The sequence below is a fragment of the Rana temporaria genome, chromosome 5 (assembly GCF_905171775.1).
Source record: "Rana temporaria chromosome 5, aRanTem1.1, whole genome shotgun sequence".
Classification (NCBI taxonomy): domain Eukaryota; kingdom Metazoa; phylum Chordata; class Amphibia; order Anura; family Ranidae; genus Rana; species Rana temporaria.
In genome coordinates, this window is record NC_053493.1 from 141477388 (window position 1) to 141484522 (window position 7135).

The window sequence follows — 7135 nt, forward strand, 5'->3', positions numbered from 1 at the left end:
TTTCAAGACGCAGAAAATGGGAGCCTGTGACCAGCGAGGATATATGGAAATTCCTTGGCCTCCTAATTTTGCAGGGAGTGGTGGGAAAACCACTCCAAAAGTGGTACTGGACCACAAATAAATTATTGGCCACACCTTTTTTTGGAACAGTAATGTCCGAATATCGGTTTTCACTAATAATGAAATATTTGCACTTTGCAAATAATGAGGAATTTGACGAACGGTCTCATCCAGCTCCAAAGCTTAAAAAAATTTGGGATATTTACCAAATGGTCCTGCAGAATTTCCAGCGGACCTACATACCGGAGAGGGACATTTCAATAGACGAAAGTCTCATGGCCTACAAAGGTCGCCTAAGCTGGATTCAATTCATTGCGTCTAAGCGCGCTCGCTTTGGGATAAAATCCTTTATGTTATGTGAGTCCAGCTCGGGATATATTTGGAACTCAGTACTTTATACTGGCAAAGGGACCAAATTCTCCCCGAGATTCAGTGATTTTGGGATGGCAACCGCGTCAGTGCTTTCATTGATAGAGCCCTTGCTCAACCAGGGCTACTGTATCACTACGGACAATTTCTATACGTCCCCAGAACTATACGAGTTCCTACTTCTGAATAGGACAGACGCTTATGGGACTGTGAGGCCTAACCGGCGTGACATGCCGTCAGGATTTCCAAACAAAAAGCTCGGGAAAGGACAAGTAGCTGCATGGCAAAAGGGGAAAATGTTGGCTCTGAAGTGGCGGGACAAAAAGGACGTTTCCCTTTTGAGCACGGTCCACAACACCTCGACCGCCATGGTCCATACCAAAGGTGGGAAAGACGTTCTAAAGCCACAGGTGGTGTTGGACTACAACCACACGATGGGAGGTGTGGACAGGGCTGACCAGGCCATGACTTTTTACCCTGCAATGAGAAAGCAGCAAAAAAAATATTATAAAAAGATTTTCCGACATCTTTTGGAGCAATGTCTTTGGAACTCTTTCATCCTGCTCAAAAAAAAAAATGTCAGGTCTATCGTCCATGCGGACTTTATGTGGAAGGTGGCTGAACAAATTTTCCTCAAAAACCAAAAACCAACGGTGGTAAACCGTTCTGGACGACGGGCTTCTGGGGTTGTAAATCCAGAGCGACTAACTGGTCGACATTTTTTGGAATATGCACCACCCACTCCAAAAAAAGCAGCACCCTCACGGATGTGTGTGGTTTGCTGCTCCAAGCGCGACGCCAGCGGAAGGAAAATTCGCAAAGAAACGCGCTACTGTTGTCTCGACTGTGATGTTGGACTTTGCGCCATACCGTGCTTTAAGGATTTCCACACCCGAGACATTTATTGAATTATCATTTTGCACCCCTGTTTGACCCCCCAAAAAATCAGAGTATCTGAATATATTATTTGTTAAAATTTATTGAATAAAAACTATTGTTATTATTAAATTATTATTTGTTATTATTTATTATATTATAATTTATGATTTTGTGTTTCAAACTTTGTCATAGTCTATTAGAGACTCTGGTTTGGACAGATTTAGGTGAGTTATTCCTAAGAATTGCAGGCCTGCAATCTAAAACGCCAAATTTCCATGCAAAATAATGGTACCGCTTTCAGCACCTTTTTTCAGAAAGAATCATACCGCCAGGGAGGTTAAACACACAGCATATCTGGGAAATTAAAAATAAAGTTAGTTAGCAACATTATTACAGCCAGGAAACTTACCTTAATATACTCCTCATGCATAACTTTGATGATGGCAGCACACGTGTCCGGTATGATGACCCCAAGCGCCTGCGGAGAGATGCCTGTCGAGAACTTGAGGTCCTGCAGGCTCCTCCCAGTCGCCAGGTACCGCAACGTGGCAATAAGCCTCTGCTCGGCCGTGATGGCTTGGCGCATCACAGTGTCCTGCCTCGTGATATAGGGGGACAGAAGTTCCAGCAGACTGTTGAATACGGGGTCCGTCATGCGGAGAAAATTCCTAAAGTCATTAGGATTATTCTCCTGGAGTTCCCTAAGCAGAGGCATATGTGAGAACTGGTCACGCTGGCGCAACCAATTCTTGGTCCAGAAACGCCTCCGCCCCCTGTTTCTGGCCAAAGTACTGGAAAAATGAACATATCCAGCAGCCATCCCATAAACAGCACCAACTCGCGAAAATTGACGCTGCTGCTCCATCATGGCTTCAAACCGGCCGGCTGGTCAGTCAAGAACACACTCAAACAGAAAGCACTCGCAAATCCAGCACTACCTGCGACAAACGCGTGACAAACAGATACGAGCGCACAGGATGCAACTGCTAAAGCAGAAACAACCTGCTAGCCTATAGCCGAATGACAACTACGTTACCGCAAGCACACGCACTGAACCCGTGAATACACGCTGTCAAAGCCTGGAGACCGAGAAGCGCGAATCAGCTCTAACCAAACCTTCACTAACACGAGCAAACCCGTAACTAGCAAAAGAGGAACAGAGGGCGGCGCCATTAAGTTTGGTCTTCCCCTTTATAGTGACGTCGTACGTAGTTTACGTGCACGCGTTCCGGTACGACGGTAATTTGGTCCGCTGGTGTGTACAAGCCAGCGGAACCAAACAAAAATCAGCCTTGTACGCCGGAAACTGTCCGGCAGACAGTTTCCAGCGCACAGATCCGGTCGTGAGTACAAGGCCTAACATTTCCTGCCAAATCATTGCTAAGATATTTTAATGAAACTAAAGATAAGTAACATGCACTCACGAAAAAAAAAAAAAACACACAGTGCTATGATACAGCCATAAATACATCAAATGGAACCATCTCCTCTTCACCACTCAAACACTACTGACCCACAGAAGGACACAATAAACCATCACCAGTGTGGCTCAGCCCCCTATATGCATTATGCCGGTGTTCTAGGCTTGCTCAGTAGCACCAGAGCCCACCAACCACACTCATTTACATATCTTATAAAATGGGGAGTGAGTTCATCAGGGGTGTGGCTTTCTCCCAGAAGGAGCACAAAAAAATAGACTCTAATTTGAACCTGGGACACTGATCACAGCGATGGAAGAGAATAAAATATCCTGTGCAGCATTGCTTCACCCCAGTTAACCCTTACACATCATGTCCATCCTCATTAATCCTCTACTACTGCATACAAATTGTAAATACCCTACTACACCTGCATAAATGCAGAATATATATATACCATGCAATGCATAAATCCTGACATATAAATTCCAGAATATATGAAAATAAAAAAATATTATATACACATTTCAGAATATATAAAAACAAACAAATAAATAATCATAATACAGAACCTGTCAGGAAATAGGATATACACCCATTTCACAAAGTATCTCACAAAAGTGAGTACACCCCTCACATTTTTGTAAATATTTTATTATATCTTTTCATGTAACACTGAAGATATTACACTTTGCTACAATGTAATGTAGTGAGTGTACAGCTTGTATAACAGTGTAAATTTGCTGTCCCCTCAACATAACTCAACACACAGCCAAAAATGTGAGGAGTGTACTCACTTTTGTGAGATACTGTATATACAATATGTTGTGGGTGCAAGCTTCAAATGTAGGTATGGGTACAAAGAAAAATTATGAATAAGTTATGTCTGTGACTTGTCTTCTACCATTATCTCGAAATTTGAATCTGAAATACAATCAGATATAAAAAAGACACAGTTTATTCCAGTTGTGTATTCATAAAAAAAAATAAAAAAAATAGCAATAACTGATTTTTAAATGCATCTAGCTTAAGTACTTGGATGTGTCTTGATATTAGCCTTCTGTGATTCTCTCTAAAGAACTAGGATGAATAAATGAAGGAGAAGCGTTAGGAGAAAATCAGGTGTTTTACATGCTCATGAACAAAGTGCGAGTATGGCCTCAAATTAAAAATAATAATAAAGGGTAAAAGCGTACCATCATGCCGGTTTGAAATGGAAAATAGGGAGGGTGGGAACAGGGGAATAGTTGCTGAGACTAAGCCTGAGACTGCCCACTTATACATGCTGATGTGCTGATAAAGAATGCAGCTTTTTCACTGTCCAGTCATAGGCTGGGAGTAAGGAAATTACCAACGTTTATGCCCCGTACACACGACCGTTTTTCCCATTGGAAAAAAGTTGAATGTTTTTTCCGGCGGAATTCCTCTCAAGCCTGCCTTGCATACACATGGTCACACAAAAGTTAGGTGAACTTTTGACTGCCAAGAACGCGGTGACGTAAAAGACCCATGAAAATGAAGTTCAATGCTTCTGAGCATGCGTCGAATTGTTTCCGAGCATGCGTAGGAATTTTGCGCGTTGGGATTTGTACACACGATCGGAAATTCCAATCAGTTTTTTTCCTGACGGGAAAAAAGGAGATCCTGCTCTCCAGGGCTTTTTTCAGGGGGAACTTGGGGGAACTCAGTTCTATCACCTCTGGCTCAGACCCTTTGGTGCCCGCTCACCACAGTCACTTGTAAACACAGAAGTCTGGTTTCTGTGTTTACAAGTGACAGCTCTGCACTCTGTGTGTAACCCCCTGAACTCTGCACTCTGTATGTAATGGAATCCTGGTATTAAATGCCCCTTTAAGACCCTTCTACTGTTTGTGAAATCTGGTTGAGTTCCTGCACCTATTTTCTGAGAAAAAAAGCTCTGCTGCTCTCTATCTTTTTCCAACAGTTTTTCTGTTGGAAAATATCTGCATACACACGGTTGGGATTCCCGACCAAAAGCTCTCAGACTTTTTCCAACAGGAAAACCCATCGTGTCTACTGGGCATCAGTGCTTAAATGCAGCAGAGAAAAATTGGGTCACTGTCTGGCAGGGCTGTGTAAATCGCAAGATTGAATGAACTAAATTAAAAAAAAAAATGTTGTGTGAAACAGTTCCCCCTATATACAGTATTTATTTCAACTGTGTATTTTAGTTGCTTCCCTAGAGTTCATTTGTAATAACATATAGTGCATCGGCTTCCACTCAATCACTGAGAGTAGACAAGTCATTATTGATAAACTCTTTATACCTGGTAATCAAAATCAGTATGAAACTTGGTTTTCTTATTACCACCTGGGCAGGTGGGCATACTTGCTGTTCTAAAAATAAAGTGATTTCTTGTTACTGTGCAAATGAGAAAACCATGCTTTGTAAATATTCCTTGTGGACAATTTCTGATATATTATATTACTGGATGTAATTTCTCCTTAAATTATTTATCTTAATTAAGAATACAAATTTAACCCTTAGGGATTAAATGACATTTGAAATAATTTTATTGTCATTAATTACATCCTTTAATATCTATTTTTAGTTTCTAATGGGCATAAAATGTTGAGAACTGTGAATATGTATACAACATAGAAAAAACTCATAAATTAATAATACAACCAATATATATGCATAGGTAAGGAATCCTGATATGGTGTATAAATTGAGTTTGACATTTTATGTCTAACTAGCTCAGTATTTCATTCACTGTAGGGTCTTGCTTTCACTGCATTATTAGCATTATAAAGCTACAAATAACTCAGATACCAAATTACATAATCATTATACTTAAATAATAAAGCAATTGCAGCTCACGGTATTTACTATCTATTCATCAACTTGCCTTTTTTAATGGAAAATGCAGTTCATTGTTTGCCTGCCAGAAAATCAGGTATTAGCTTTTTATTATAGTGTGCTATTTCCTAGAGAACAAGATTTAACTGTAGTTAAACCAAGTCCTTCAATCTCAGGACTTGCCATTTTATAAGTTTTACAGTGATACTAAAGGTTCCAGTTTTATTTTTTTTAACCACTTAAGGACCGAGCCTGTTTTTCAGACTCAGTGTTTACAAGTTTAAAACATTTTTTTGCTAGAAAATTACTTAGAACCCCCAGACAGAGGTCTTACAAGCACACTTTTTTTTGGAAAATATTCAACAGTAAAGTTTGCCCAATTTTTTTTATATTGTGAAAGATATTGTTACGCCAAGTAAAATGATACCCAACATGTCACGATTTAAAATTGCGCCCGCTCGTGGAATGGCGTCAAACTTGTACCCTTAAAAATCTCCATAGGCGACGTTTAAAAAATTCTAAAGGTTGCATCTTTTGAGTTAAAGAGGAGGCCTAGCCCTAAAATTATTGCTCTCGCTCTAACGATTGCGGCGATACCTAACTTGTGCGGTTTGAACACCGTTTATTTATGCAGGCGCTGCTCACATATGCGTTCACTTCTGCGCCCGAGCTCGTCGGGAAGGGACGCTTTAAAAAAATTGTTTTGTTTTCTTATTTATTTTAATTGATTTTATTTATTTTTACACAGTTTAAAAAAAAATGGGTCACTTTTATTCCTATTACACGGAATTTAAACATCCCTTGTACTAGAAAAAAGCATGACAGGTCCTCTTAAATATGAGATCTGGGGTCAAAAACACCTCAGATCTCATATTTAGATTGAAATGCAAAAAAAAAAAAAAAAATCATCATTTGAAAAAATTACAACAAAAAAATGTGCCTTTAAGACGCATGGGTGGAAGTGACGTTTTGACGTTACTTCCGCCCTGATATGCTATGGAGATGGGTGGGGGCCATCTTGCCCTCACCCGTATCCATGGCAAGCAGCGTGAAGGACCCGATTGCCTCCACCGCTGCTGATGGCTCCGGTAAGCGCAAGAGGGCGCGGGAGAGCGGAGGGAGGGGGGCCCCTCCCCTGCTGCTGACGATAGCGATGATCTTACGGTGATGGCTGCGCTGCTATCAATTTATCCAATTAAGAGCTGAGAAGCCTGGGCAAAGATCAAGCACGTTCGCAATGCAGGACTTTCCAGGGCTCAGGTAAGTAAAACGAGGGGGGGGGGGTTGGGGGGGCCGTCAATCATCAGATGTTTTTTCACCTTAATGCATAGGATGTATTAAAGTGAAAAAACATGAACCTTTACAACCCCTTTTAAAAGATGTTCTTTTTCCAACCATTAACATATTACAGGTTGTAATTAATTATTTTGAAAATCATGATATGTCATCTAGCGCTTTTCCTTGGTCCCTGGAGGTCAGGATGGGGGGGAGCGAGCGCCTCCCCACTGCAAAGCACCTGTCCCCCATGTTGATGGGGACAAGAGCCTTGTCCTGACAACCCTGGGCTGTGGTTGTCAGAGTTTGT